Source organism: Asparagus officinalis, chromosome 6 (genome assembly GCF_001876935.1).
Source record: "Asparagus officinalis chromosome 6, Aspof.V1, whole genome shotgun sequence".
NCBI classification, from domain to species: Eukaryota; Viridiplantae; Streptophyta; class Magnoliopsida; order Asparagales; family Asparagaceae; genus Asparagus; species Asparagus officinalis.
In genome coordinates, this window is record NC_033799.1 from 16,490,170 (window position 1) to 16,506,327 (window position 16,158).

Sequence of the window (16,158 nt, forward strand, 5' to 3'; positions counted from 1 at the left end):
CAACAGTTGATACGAAATAGTCGAAATATACCCATATTGTATAATTAAACGAGAATAATTCATAATAAAAATATTTTTACTTAAATTTAAAATCAAATAATTATGGGACAATTACGTACATAGTAAAACGTACAAGTTATACTAATACGACAGATAATATGTAACAGTAGAAATAATACAACAAATTATACAAATAATACGTAATTAATAATACAACGTATTATACGAAAATATAATAATAAAAATAATACAACGTATTATTTAAAATGACATGTAACAGCATCGGTAACGCAAAAAATTAATTTATAAATATTAATATCATTTAAATAAATATAAAACTTAGACTTTAAATCATAGAAAATTATAGAAATTCAAGAAAAATACAAATACTCTTTTAAAAATCATATTTAAATATTTTAAAATACTAAAAAAATTATTTTAACTAGTATCAAAATTCATGGTCCCTACATTCTACCACCCTTAAAACAAATTCCGTGCTCGGAATTAATACGAAAGTAATGTACAAAAATCTAAGGACGGAGATACGGAACTATATCCATATGTAGAGGAGAATGTAAAACAATAACAACGTAAGGTAAGATATAAGATGTGACATTTTACATATAGAACAAGAATTTAACATGTTCATGCAACGAATAGCAGATAACAAAAACACATTCGTAAGCGTAAAATAACAGGACGCATGAAAATGAAATACTAAGGAACATGAATAACTAGGTATAATACAACAACAATTAAAATAGTTAGTGAACAAGCAATAGAGTTCACTTATTAAAGTAAAATATACGCAATCCAACAAAAGAGAAAAAAGAAAAAAAACAACTAACAAACAAAACGCCGACAATATGCAAAAGCTGTAACTAAATAACAACGTAATCCCGAATAACACAGTTAAACTAATAACTTAAATTAAAAATAACATAAAACACATACAAGAAAACATCATACAGGAAAACATATAACTTGATAAATAACCAACAATAACGATAACATAATACACATTGATGAAAAGTACAATGTGAGCAAAATTATGTAATAACACACAAAACACGCCAACTGCAAAAATAATATGACTAAATACGTAACTAAAACACAATATGTAAATCACAAAAATCAAAACTTAACATCGCACACATGGTAACAACCGTATACACAACTATAAAGTCATAACTCCACACCCTTACACCGCAAAATAGCAACACTTAATCAAGAAAATATAAGAATACAACGATATTGGCATAATATGATCTACGACAATACAAAAATGAAAGAAACAAAATGGAAGAGTAGCACGATGTAAAATAACACAAGTCAAAATAATAAAAAATACCAATTGACAAAGAAAACATAATTGAAGGACTCAATGCATTCAAATAAGTAATGTACAAATTGACAGTATAAAACTAAAAATAAATTAACACATACAAAAATTATGGAATACATTAAAACATGAACTATGAAAGGTAAAATAGATTTATAACAAATGGAAACATAAAAAGAGCATAATTTCGTAAAATAAAACACCGATATATTTTAGATACACAGTTGATACTAGAAATAATGAATGACTACAAATCAATAACATCGTAAATATAATAATCTAAGTGAATACACTATAATGAAAAGAGAATAGTAATTATAAAAGAATAAAAAGTAAAGCACAACACAAGTAAGCGAAAATAATGAATAGATAATGAACAACAACTAATAACACAATAAAAGACATAATATCTAAAAATATCATAAAATAAATACTAAAAATAACACGCGTATACAATGTATTTTGTTTCAATAACAAAACAATACATATTGAAAACGAAGCAAACAACAACAAATATACAAATACGCTATAACAACCATGAATAAATACTTTACATGCTCATAAACGTTATTTAGAATAATCTTTTATTAGTTATGAAAGAATAATAACCAAGATACGAGATAATGTAACAAATATAGATAATTAATAACTTAACTCCAAACTTTACAATATGAATAAATGCTTGAATATCAAAATAGAATTACATAGCTCTTAAAAATAACAAAACCAATGCGAACATATTAAAATAATCTAACAAGACAAAACTTACTGATAAGAAACTATATACTAAAAATGTAAAGGATAAGAATATAATACATATGTAGAATATTAAATTCATGAACTTATTAAAGTATATTACAAAACACGAACAATATACAATAATCTAAATATAAGTAAATAATAGATGATATGACAGAAAAAACATACTCATACACAATATAGATATACAAAAGTATAATTAAACGCAATAAAAAATCTAAATATCAAATATGATATGCGATGTATATGTGAAATCTAATGAAATGATTTAAATAATTGAAAATATATAAGTAATGATATATATTTTTAATGAAAAACACATAATATAACATTGTGTATGATACATAAAATAATATAATAAATAATATAGAAATCAATACAATTAAATGATATATAAGTCAAATCAAAGAAAACATAGTTGTAAAAATAATAACGCATAAAATAAGGACCAGTACGGGAAAGAGAGGTTATACAAGGAGAGGGTAATCGTGAAGCGATGGGACAAGGACCGTGGAAAACTCTGGAGTCAAAGAGTGATAAGATGAGGATGAAACAAAATCTATCAAGAAAGTAGGATAAGGGCTCAAGAATAGTCTTACAGATGAAATCATGATATGCGTCTAAATTGTCCGTTATATTCTCGCTAGTGGAAACTCGGGATCGGGACCGGGACCGGGACCTGCATGGGCCACCACCAAAACCTGTCACGCCCCGCTTCCCAAAATACCCAGGAATCGGAACGTGAACAAGCCCGCGACGTATTAGATTGAGAAGAAATATAAACTATTATTTTTTCTCTTTTCTTTTCTTCTCAATCCAATACGCTAAGCGTCAAAAAATATAATATACGAAGTCACAGGTCCCCGATCACAATAGCAAGAATATAACGACAACTCAGAATAAGGAATAGACATATCATCAATAGTAAATCATCCCAGACATAAAATATGGATCAATCATACCCTTATTACAAAAACGGTCCAACTAGGAATAAAATACATAGTCCATAATAAAAAGTACTGATAAAATAACTAAATTCATCATCAAACTAAAGAAATACTATAAAAGAGTTCTAGTGTTTATCAGTTAATACAGAAGAAAACTACTACGCTTCAGCTTGTTCTTCTACTCCACTTGCAAGGCTCTCCTTCTGAAAATCATCTGGCTCCTGTACGATTCCGAACTGAGGCTGTCCGTCTCCTACATCGGACGTACACCCAGAAAATAGGACTACGTCAGCGTGTATATACACGGCAAGATCCCCCAAGGAAGGAACAAATACAATAACGGTAATGATAATATATGCATGGTCAATGCGATAATAAAAATAGAAATAGAATATGTGATGATAGTAATAACGATAGAGACGTGCAACTGGTTTACTAATAATCAGATGAATCCAAAAATCAACCAAGTAACAAGATCATGCAGGTAGCGATCAGAAACCATCCAAGCAACAAGATCATACAATAGATGGGATTAATACTTAAAAGTCAACAACAAGATACATAGTACGTCGAGCGAAATAATTCAAACAAGGAAACCCTCATGTATATACCATATGTCTCAATTTGTAGATAATTAAATATTAATCTCGATCTATGTATGAAAGAATTACAACTGATCTATATCTCACAAGAATCCATAAATCCTAACCAAAGTGACGACACCGATTCACTTTGATCCAACAAGCAAACCCTAGTGGCGACACCGATCCACTAGTAACAAGTCATGTAACTAGTCATCCTATAACAGATCACCGGTTCATATCTCACACAGAGTCAATGCTCATATTATCGGATAATTGACTATTTGCATATCCCCCACGTGCATCCAATCAAATAGATTCATGAACCAAAGTAGCGACACCGATCTACTTTGACCCAACCAACCAATTAATTTCAAGAATCAAAGTAGCGACACCAATTTACTTTGACCCAACCAATGAGCCCCAGTGGCGACACCGATCCACTGTGACTCAACAAACTAACCAATCCTAGTGGCGACACCGATCCACCGGTACGAACCTAGAAGATATATCAACAGTCTTATTTGATTACATAAACATAGACTTTCCCATCCCAATTCTTCTCATTTTCTAAGTCAACAATCAAGGTCCACAATAGCTCTGGTTCACCACCTAAACTCAGTCAATACACCCACACATATCACTAGGTCTATTCATGACGCACGAGGTCACTAAGTCATGAACTACTAAGGGTTATCAATCACAGCATGAAACAACAAGTAATTAAGACTAATACCATATCATAAAGATTATAATACATGATTAGAAACTATGAACAATTCGTTATGCATGAATAGTATAAAAGGGATCACAATTTGTAATTATTATACACATGAAATGTCGACACTACTCCCAAAAATCCTACGATTTGTCGGGTCGGGTCTTACCGCCCTTTGAGTTGACTTACGGCGTCAACTCAAAGATCGGTCATCGTACTCCGTCTTTCGTATCGACTCACGTGTGTCAACACGTCAGGTCGGATCAACTCAGGCACTGTCCAAACAATATTCTTCCCTAAACATGTTATTCTTTTTCTGTTCTTTCTTTTTCTCTGATCATTTCATTTTGTTATTAATTTCAGTAATCAATAATTTCATATATATCCCAGCAAATAATTAAAACAATTCATCATAGATATAAATATTAAATTGACGAGGAGAAGAGCAAGAGGGATCTTGCCTTTGGGTTCGTCGAACGATTCAACGTCGACGGCATGGGATCAGATCCGGCGTGGGGGCACGGCGGATCTGGTGAACTCGGGCTTGGCTTGGGGCGGAACTCGAGGCGGTGGATCTGGCTGCGGGCGAAACGACGGCGGTCAGCATCGAAGGAGGGGTGCTGGACGAGGGGGAGGCGCTGGTCGGGGACTGTTGGCTAGTGGGATCTCGACGGGGAGGAGAGAGGGGGCTGAGGGTTGATGGGGGTGACGTTAGGCAGCTCGAGAGAGGGTGAAGGCAGCGGCAATGGGGTGGTGGTGTAGGCTCAAGGCGGCAAAGTGGACAGAGATGGGGGCTGTGGCGGTGGAGGTAGCTGGTGCTGCGGATCTGAGCATGGCTGCGGCGGTTTGGAGGCGCTGTGGGGGTGGCCGACGAAGTGCTGGCGGGTCACGGCGAGGGCGTCGGCGGCTTCGAGCTCGAGTTCGGCGAGGTGGCTGGACAGGAGTTGGGGTGACGGGAGAGGACGAGGAGGTGGGGTGGCTGGCCGGAGGAGGGGAGCTCAGGGAAGGAGCTCGGCTGGCAGATCTCGTGGCTGAGGAGACGAAGGCGTGGATGCAGAGAGGGGAGCTGTCATGGCCAGGAGAACCCATATACATATATACATATTTATATAGAGAAAATTAGGGTTTTGGTATTTAACTAAATAATTAAAATAATTAATTATGGGTACTTAAAAAATTAACTAATTACAAAATAATTATATACAAATAGTAACGTACGTGTCGTGTTAATTCAACAGTTGATACGAAATAGTCGAAATATACCCATATTGTATAATTAAACGAGAATAATTCATAATAAAAATATTTTTACTTAAATTTAAAATCAAATAATTATGGGACAATTACGTACACAGTAAAACGTACAAGTTATACTAATACGACAGATAATATGTAATAGTATAAATAATACAACAAATTATACAAATAATACGTAATTAATAATACAACGTATTATACGAAAATATAATAATAAAAATAATACAACGTATTATTTAAAATGACATGTAACAGCATCGGTAACGCAACAGATAAATTCCATAAATTTTCACCATATAAAATTAATTTATAAATATTAATATCATTTAAATAAATATAAAACTTAGACTTTAAATCATAGAAAATTGTAAAAATTCAAGAAAAATACAAATACTCTTTTAAAAATCATATTTAAATATTTTAAAATACTAAAAAAATTATTTTAACTAGTATCAAAATTCATGGTCCTTACATTCTATCCCTCTTAAAACAAATTCCGTCCTCGAAATTAATATAAAAGTAATGTACAAAACCCAAGGACGGAGATATGGAACTATATCCATATGCAGAGGAGAATGTAAAACAATAACAACGTAAGGTAAGATATAAGATGTGACATTTTACATATAGAACAAGAATTTAACATGTTCATGCAACGAATAGCAGATAACAAAAACACATTCGTAAGCGTAAAATAACAGGACGCATGAAAATGAAATACTAAGGAACATGAATAACTAGGTATAATACAACAACAATTGAAATAGTTAATGAACAAGCAATAGAATTCACTTATTAAAGTAAAATATACGCAATCCAACAAAAGAGAAAAAAAGAAAAAAACAACTAATAAACAAAACGCCGACAATATGCAAAAGCTGTAACTAAATAACAACGTAATCCCGAATAACACAGTTAAACTAAAAATTTAAATTAAAAATAACATAAAACACATACAGGAAAACATATAACTTGATAAATAACCAACAATAACGATAACATAATACACATTGATGAAAAGTACAATGTGACCAAAATTATGTAATAACACACAAAACACGCCAACTGCAAAAATAATATGACTAAATACGTAACTAAAACACAATATGTAAATCACAAAAATCAAAACTTAACATCGCACACATGGTAACAACCGTATACACAACTATAAAGTCATAACTCCACACCCTTACACCGCAAAATAGCAACACTTAATCAAGAAAATATAAGAATACAACGATATTGGCATAATATGATCTACGACAATACAAAAATGAAAGAAACAAAATGGAAGAGTAGCACGATGTAAAATAACACAAGTCAAAATAATAAAAAATACCAATTGACAAAGAAAACATAATTGAAGGACTCAATGCATTCAAATAAGTAATGTACAAATTGACAGTGTAAAACTAAAAATAAATTAACACATACAAAAATTATGGAATACATTAAAACATGAACTATGAAAGGTAAAATAGATTTATAACAAATGGAAACATAAAAAGAGCATAATTTCGTAAAATAAAACAACGATATATTTTAGATACACAGTTGATACTAGAAATAATGAATGACTACAAATCAAAAACATCGTAAATATAATAATCTAAGTGAATACACTATAATGAAAAGAGAATAGTAATTATAAAAGAATAAAAAGTAAAGCACAACACAAGTAAGCGAAAATAATGAATAGAGAATGAACAACAACTAATAACACAATAAAAGACATAATATCTAAAAATATCATAAAATAAATACTAAAAATAACACGCGTATACAATGTATTTTGTTTCAATGACAAAACAATACATATTGAAAACGAAGCAAACAACAACAAATATACAAATACGCTATAACAACCATGAGTAAATACTTTACATGCTCATAAACATTATTTAGAATAATCTTTTATTAGTTATGAAAGAATAATAACCAGGATACGAGAAAATGTAACAAATATAGATAATTAATAACTTAACTCCAAACTTTACAATATGAATAAATGCTTGAATATCAAAATAGAATTACATAGCTCTTAAAAATAACAAAACCAATGCAAACATATCAAAATAATCTAACAAGACAAAACTTACTGATAAGAAACTATATACTAAAAATGTAAAGGATAAGAATATAATACATATGTAGAATATTAAATTCATGAACTTATTAAAGTATATTACAAAACACGAACAATATACAATAATCTAAATATAAGTAAATAATAGATGATATGACAGAAAAAACATACTCATACACAATATAGATATACAAAAGTATAATTAAACGCAATAAAAAATCTAAATATCAAATATGATATGCGATGTATATGTGAAATCTAATGAAATGATTTAAATAATTGAAAATATATAAGTAATGATATATATTTTTAATGAAAAACACATAATATAACACTGTGTATGATACATAAAATAATATAATAAATAATATAGAAATCAATACAATTAAATGATATATAAGTCAAATCAAAGAAAACATAGTTGTAAAAATAATAACGCATAAAATAAGGACCAGTACGGGAAAGAGAGGTTATACAAGGAGAGGGTAATCCTGAAGCGATGGGACAAGGACCGTGGAAAACTCTGGAGTCAAAGAGTGATAAGATGAGGACGAAACAAAATCTATCAAGAAAGTAGGATAAGGGCTCAAGAATAGTATCACAGATGAAATCATGATATGCGTCTAAATTGTCCGTTATATTCTCGCTAGTGGAAACTCTGGACCGGGACCGGGACCTGCATGTGCTACCATCAAAACCTGTCACGCCCCGCTTCCCAAAATACTCAGGATTCGGAATGTGAACAAGCCCGTGACGTATTAGATTGAGAAGAAATATAAACTATTATTTTTTTCTCTTTTCTTTTCTTCTCAATCCAATACGCTAAGCGTCAAAAAATATAATATACGAAGTCATAGGTCCCCGATCACAATAGCAAGAATATAAAGACAACTCAGAATAAGGAATAGATATATCATCAATAGTAAATCATCCCAGACATAAAATATGGATCAATCATACCCTTATTACAAAAATGGTCCAACTAGGAATAAAATACATAGTCCATAATAAAAAGTACTAATAAAATAACTAAATTCATCATCAAACTAAAGAAATACTATAAAAGAGTTCTAGTGTTTATCAGCTAATATAGAAGAAAACTACTACGCTTCAGCTTGTTCTTCTACTCCACTTGCAAGGCTCTCCTACTAAAAATCATCTGGCTCCTGTACGATTCCGAACTGAGGCAGTCCGTCTCCTAAATCTGACGTACACCCAGAAAATAGGAGTACATTAGCGTGTATACACACGGCAAGATCCCCCAAGGCAGGAACAAATACAATAACGGTAATGATAATATATGCATGGTCAATGCGATAACAAAAATAGAAATAGAACATGTGATGATAGTAATAACGATAGGGGCGTGCAACTGGAATACTAATAATCAGATGAATCCAAAAATCAACCAAGTAACAAGATCATGCAGATAGCGATCAGAAACCATCCAAGCAACAAGATCATACAATAGATGAGATTAATACTTAAAAATCTATAACAAGAGACGTAGTACGTCGAGCGAAATAATTCAAACAAGGAAACCCTCATGTATATACCATATGTCTTAATTTGTAGATAATTAAATATTAATCTCGATCTATGTATGAAAGAAATACAACTGATCTATATCTCACAAGAATCCATTAATCCTAACCAAAGTGACGACACCGATTCACTTTGATCCAACAAGCAACCCTAGTGGCGACACCGATCCACTAGTAACAAGTCATGTAACTAGTCATCTTATAACAGGTCACCGGTTCATATCTCACACAGAGTCAATGCTCATATCATCGGATAACTGACTATTCGCATATCCCCCACGTGCATCCAATCAAATAGATTCATGAACCAAAGTAGCGACACCGATCTACTTTGACCCAACCAACCAATTAATTTCAAGAATCAAAGTAGCGACACCGATCTACTTTGACCCAACCAATGAGCCCCAGTGGCGACACCGATCCACTGTGACTCAACAAACTAACCAATCCTAGTGGTGACACCGATCCACCGGTACGAACCCAGAAGATATATCAACAGTCTTATCTGATTACATAAACATGGACTTTCCCATCCTAATTCTTCTCATTTTCTAAGTCAACAACCAAGGTCCACAATATCTCTGGTTCACCACCTAAACTCAGTCAACACACCCACACATGTCACTAGGCCTCTTCATGACGCACGAGGTCACTAAGTCATGAACTACTAAGGGTTATCAATCACAGCATGAAACAACAAGTAATTAAGACTATTACCATATCATAAAGATTATAATACATGATTAGAAACTATGAACAATTCGTTATGCATGAACAGTATAAGAGGGATCACAATTTGTAATTATCATACACATGAAATGTCGACACTACTCCAAAAAATCCTACGATTTGTCGGGTCGGGTCTCGCCGCCCTTCGAGTTGACTTACGGCGTCAACTCAAAGATCGGTCGTCGCACACCGTCTTTCGTATCGACTCACGCGTGTCGACACGTCAGGTCGGATCAACTCAGGCACTATCCAAACGATATTCTTCCCTAAACATGTTATTCTTTTTCTATTCTTTCTTTTTCTCTGATCATTTCATTTTGTTATTAATTTCAATAATCAATAATTTCATACATATCCCAGCAAATAATCAAAATAATTCATTATAGATATAAATATTAAATTGATGAGGCGAAGAGCAAGAGGGATCTTGCTTTGGGGTTCGTCGAACGATTCAACATCGACGGCGCGGGATCAGATCCGGCGCGGGGGCATGGCGGATCTAGCGGACTCGGGCTTGGTTTGGGGCGAAGCTTGAGGAGGCGGATCTGGCTGCGGGCGAAACGACAACGGTCGGCGTCGAAGGAGGGGTGCTGGACGAGGGGGAGGCGCTGGTCGGGGACTGTTGGCTAGTGGTATCTCGACGGGGAGGAGAGAGGGGGCTGAGGGTTGATGGGGGTGACAATGGGCAGCTCGAGAGAGGGTGAAGGCAGCAGCAATGGGGTGGTGGTGTAGGATCAAGGCAGCAAAGTTGACAGAGATGGCGGGCTTATGGCTGGGTGGAGGTAGCTAGGGGCTGCAGATCTGAAGCGTCGGCTACGGCGTTTTTGGTTGGGCCTGTGGGGTGGCCGACTTGAAAGTGCTGGGCAGGGTCAGGCGAGGGGCGTCCGGCGCTGCGGCTCGAGTTGCGGCGAGGTGGGCTGATAGGAAGTTGGGTCAACGAGAGACGAGGAGTAGGCTGTGGCTGCGGGAGGAGGGAGCTCCAGGAAAGGATCTTGGGCATGGCGAATCTCGTGGCTGAGGAGACGAAGGCGTGGAGGTAGAGAGGGGAGCTGTCATTGCCAGAGGTGAGGGTCGGCGCGGCAATCTTGGGGTGGGTTTCGGACAATCATCAGCAACGGAGCGTCGGGGAGCGGTGGCGTAGCTCAACAGCGAAGAATGGGGGCGGCGGCTGCTTTTCGTGAAAGAGAGAGAGGAGAGAGAGAACCCATATACATATATACATATTTATATAGAGCAAATTAGGGTTTTGGTATTTAACTAAATAATTAAAATAATTAATTATGGGTACTTAAAAAATTAACTAACAAATAGTAACGCACATGTTGTGTTAATTCAAAAGTTTGTACGAAATAGTCGAAATATACCCATATTGTATAATTAAACGAGAATAATTCATAATAAAAATATTTTTACTTAAATTTAAAATCAAATAATTATGGGACAATTACGTACACAGTAAAACGTACAAGTTATACTAATACGACAGATAATATATAACAGTGGAAATAATACAGCAAATTATACAAATAATACGTAATTAATAATACAACGTATTATACAAAAATATGTGTAATAATAAAAATAATACAATGTATTATTTAAAATGACATGTAACAGCATCGGTAACGCAACAGATAAATTCCATAAATTTTCACCACATAAAATTAATTTATAAATATTAATATCATTTAAATAAATAAAAAACTTAGACTTTAAATCATAGAAAATTGTAGAAATTCAAGAAAAATACAAATACTCTTTTGAAAATCATATTTAAATATTCTAAAATACTAAAAAAATTATTTTAACTAGTATCAAAATTCATGGTCCTTACATATATGTTGTAGAATAGCTTGTGCTCGTAGGAACAGTGCCTAGACCGAGAAGGTCTTATAGATCGAGGAGATCTTTGCCTTATAGATCGAGGAGATCTTTGTCTTATAGATCGAGGAGATCTTTGCCTAATAGATCGAGGAGATCTTTGCCATATAGATCGAGGAGATCTTGACAGTACTGGATCGGTGCACACCAAAGTACTGGACTGCTGTTCCTAGAAGCAATTTGGCCTTGGGATCCTTGCACCGGAGTAGGCCAAATAATGCTTTAAGCACAGCGTTTCACAAACGCACAGTAGATGAGATGAAAAATTTTAAATTACTATACTTTTGTTTTCTATTCAGTTTTTGCTGTTATATATCTGTATTATTCCAGATTTAACCATAGACGCTAATAGTCTAATGGGAAGTACAGTGTACTGTCAGGACTTACTATTTGTATTAGTATTGCAAGCACCTCCCACACCTGGTCCAGGTCTTCATTGAGACGAGACTCATTTACCTACACATGATGGAGAAGAAATAAAGAATTAAGAAACGAAGAGAGTTACAAAGCAGTGCAATTTCATGAGTCATGTCACCATTAAATATGTAATTTGGAATGAGACATATTGATGGCACTGTATCAAAAATGTACAATCAAAGTATTATTACTTTAAAATAATGAGTTTTAAACTTCAAACTAATTTGGGCAAGTTTTAGAATAAACTTCATTAAATGTAGGGGTGGCAAATTATGACCCGACCCATCATCCCGATCTGACCCGACCCGTTTATATTGGGTATGGGTCGAGTTATATGGGTCGAGTCATAAACGGATCAACCCGAACTGACCAGTTTATTAGATGGGTAAATTAGGGTTGATCCGAACTGACCCGTGTAACCCAATACCAACCCGTTTAATTCTAAATGGGTTGCAAACTCCAAATATGAAGATCAACTTCGTCATCTTCATCCTCCTCCTTCTCCTCTCTCTCCTCTTCCTTCGACCCCCAGTTTCCTGCCAGGTCCAGCATCTCCGGCATGGTCGGCTGCGTCTTGGCCCTCATCGACAGCAAGCCAGCATTTCAACGGTTGAGATCGGTCGCAGTTCCACTCGTATGGACAAGATCGAAGGGGGATAAGGGGAGGTCGGAGAAGGGGAGGAAATAGGTGCCCGACGTGCTCTGCGACCTGGCGAGCTACGAGAAGCTGGAGAACTTGTCGCTGTCGGGGAACTACTTCACCTCGATGGGGGAGAGCTGTTGGGATCTGGTCGAGAGTGGAGCTCTGGATCTGAGGAGGAACTATGTTGCGGTGTTAAAGGGTCAGAGGTCAGCCTGGGAGTGCGCTGGTTTTTTTCTAAAGCCCAGGTTCGGTCCGGTTTTGACTTTTATGCCGTGCGAGGATCAGAGGGACTGGGGGGTTCGTCAGAGTGAGGTGATGACCAAAAAGGCGGGGACCGTGATTTATAATGCTGTGAATAAGTGACAACCTAATCCTTAATTAGGATTATTTATTAAAAGGGTCTATCTCTTGTACAATCTATGTAGCAGTATTGCATATTTTGACTTGTGATTGTCGAAAGAGTCAAAAGAATTTCATCTTGATCTATATAGTATCCATGATATTGAACTGAGATTTGATAAACGGGTCATTCGGGTTATATGGGTCGGGTCGGGTAACTCATTTAATAAACGGGCGAATCGCATTGACTCATTTATTAAACGGGTCGAGTCGCGTCACACTTATACGGGTTGAGTCAACTATGACCCTACTCGACCCAACCCGACCCATTTGCCACCCCTAATTAAATGTTAACATTGGGATTGTCTTTATACGTTGGTAGCATATTGAGCAAAAAAGGAGCTTTGCCACTTTTAGATGTATCTTTCTTCGTATCAACTACTCGGACGTACAGACAGAATTTTTTCAAAAGAATTATGCCAGATATCATAGTTATGGATCCCAAATAATAGATCTAAAGGAAATTAAAAAGGATAGCAAAGACATAGTTCATACAATATTTTTGAGGGAAATGGTTAGTACAATTTTAGAAAAGAAATACTAATATAGAAAAAAACTTAAACATCGGTAAAATGATATATATTATTAGATGGATGTACATTGGATAGAAATTATGTTGACAGCAAGACAAGAATTCATCTTGAAATGGATCCACATTTCTATGATCTTGTAATTCACAGAATTTAGCATCTTGCATTAGTGACGAATTCAAATTCAACATATGCCCAACCGTAATAGTTAAAGCAAGAACAGAACAAACAACATACATGAAGCAAAGAACGACGACAGCGGCACATTTCCTACCAATAACACATCTAGCTTTATATCTATTTCTCTAGTGATAACCATCTCATACAGATTTTACTACTAACCTGAAGCTTCCGGATTCCTTGTAGTGCACTTTTGTATGCCAAGAGAGAATACCCAGATCCAATACCCAAATTCCTCAAAACTGTGGAATCGGTCAAATCCCTCTGTCAATGATTACACATGCAGTAAGTATAGTATCACTTTACCAAAATGAAACACTAAGACGTGTTTTTTGAACTATTATATAGCACTAAACTTCACATTAGGTACTCCTCATGAACCATGAATAAAGATGGAAAAGTAAATGATACACACCTGCATATGAGAGACGGGCAATTTCGAGCTGAGAGCTAGCAGATAAAATAGCATTAGCCAATCACAAGTTTCCCTCACTATTCTCAAAATCAATAGGATTAACTTTATGAGGCAAAGTTGAAGATCGAATCTCCCCAGCCTTGGTCATCTGGAAAGCAAAATTATCAGGAAATCGTTTAGTTCCAAATTGGAAGTTTGGGAGCTAAAATAGGTCCTAATATTTTTAGGGGTATAGTGGTAAAGCATAAGAAAGTTACCTAGTTAAAATAACCTAACGAAATATAGCTCCATATGTCCCGATCAAAATCAGTCAGGATGTTATTAAACTAAACAACTGCATTGAAAAGCTTTGCGATATAGTCATGCGGCTCAATCTGTATACGGAGCAAGCAACAGGCTCAGATAGAGAGTATGCATGCAAGACAAGTGTCATTCAATTATAGGCCACATTGATGTAACTTTCAGACAACACAAACTTAACAAAATTATTAGCTGGCGCTGCAATTCCATTATTATTTATGCACTAACTGGTTGGGCTAATTTATAAATGTACTGTATTTCCAAGATAGATGGATAACCTGCAAGTGTATCTACTTATTATCAAGCATGCACATGATAGTATCTACATACTATATGAATCACCTTTTGTAAACTCTTGAAACATGAAATGGCAAAAAAACCTACATTTTAGTCACCTGAGTCGATTGCAAGACTCATATTAAAGAAAATCCTGAGGCTCTATTAGTTATACACTTTTACAGTTTGTATAGTTGCCTAAATCTTCACGAGGACTGTTTACTAGTAAACTAGTTCAAGCAGAGAACAATGAATACAAGCAGCAGTGTCAAAAAAGTACAAGTAAATAAAGTACTCCTCCCATTAATGAAACCTATCCAAGTCATCCACAAAGAAAAAACCTTATCAAAATCGTCTATGCACTACTTAATTACGCAAAAAAAATCCATCAAGCTGAAATGAATCAGATAGGTAAAACCTTGCAATGAGAAAAGTAGTAGAAGTAAATAAATATGCCTGTGTCACGTAAGGGTTGAAACCTAACCCCAAAGAGGTCACTAACTCAGCTGCAACAGTTGGCCAAAATATCAGGATATGCAACTTTATGTGCATTGTAGTTTCCAATAGCTCCAGCACACTTGCCCAATATTTGCACTTCTGTAAAGGTCTTCCCTACTTCACTTAGTCTGAAAGCAAAACTTACCATCTCCTTTCCCAAAGTAGAGGGTGAAGCAGGCTACAAAGGGAGTTAGAAGATATCAGAACTAAACCACATAAACCTATTACAAAAGCAAATCATTTATTCCTGTAGCATAACGATAAAAATTATCAATATGATATTTCAGCTGCTTTGAGCAGTCAACTTAGTATATGTCCGCTTCTAATATTGGCCATGTCACGCCCCGGCCTGACGGACCCATTGGTGCGGTACAAGCTGTGATACCCAACTAGTGTAACGTGTTATTTGGCTCAATCTACTGCCAAAGACGACTAACCGATGTTACACTTAAATAATTTAAGCCACTTAAATTCCCACTCATTTCCTAATGTTGGACTAAATAAGAGTGTCACAAACACCCTGTTGTACATAGCGGAACTGATGGCACACAAATACATACGAGATTAGAATACTTATCAACAACCAAACAAGGAACACAAATGCAAGACAAATGATTTTACGTGGTTCGGAAAATCTGCCTAAGTCCACGAGAGCG

General features: G+C 35.1%; 1 pseudogene; it reads right to left on the bottom strand.

Annotated features, from left to right (window-relative positions):
• Positions 1–16,158, bottom strand: part of LOC109845807 — a 40,598-nt pseudogene that overhangs the window by 1,849 nt on the left and 22,591 nt on the right.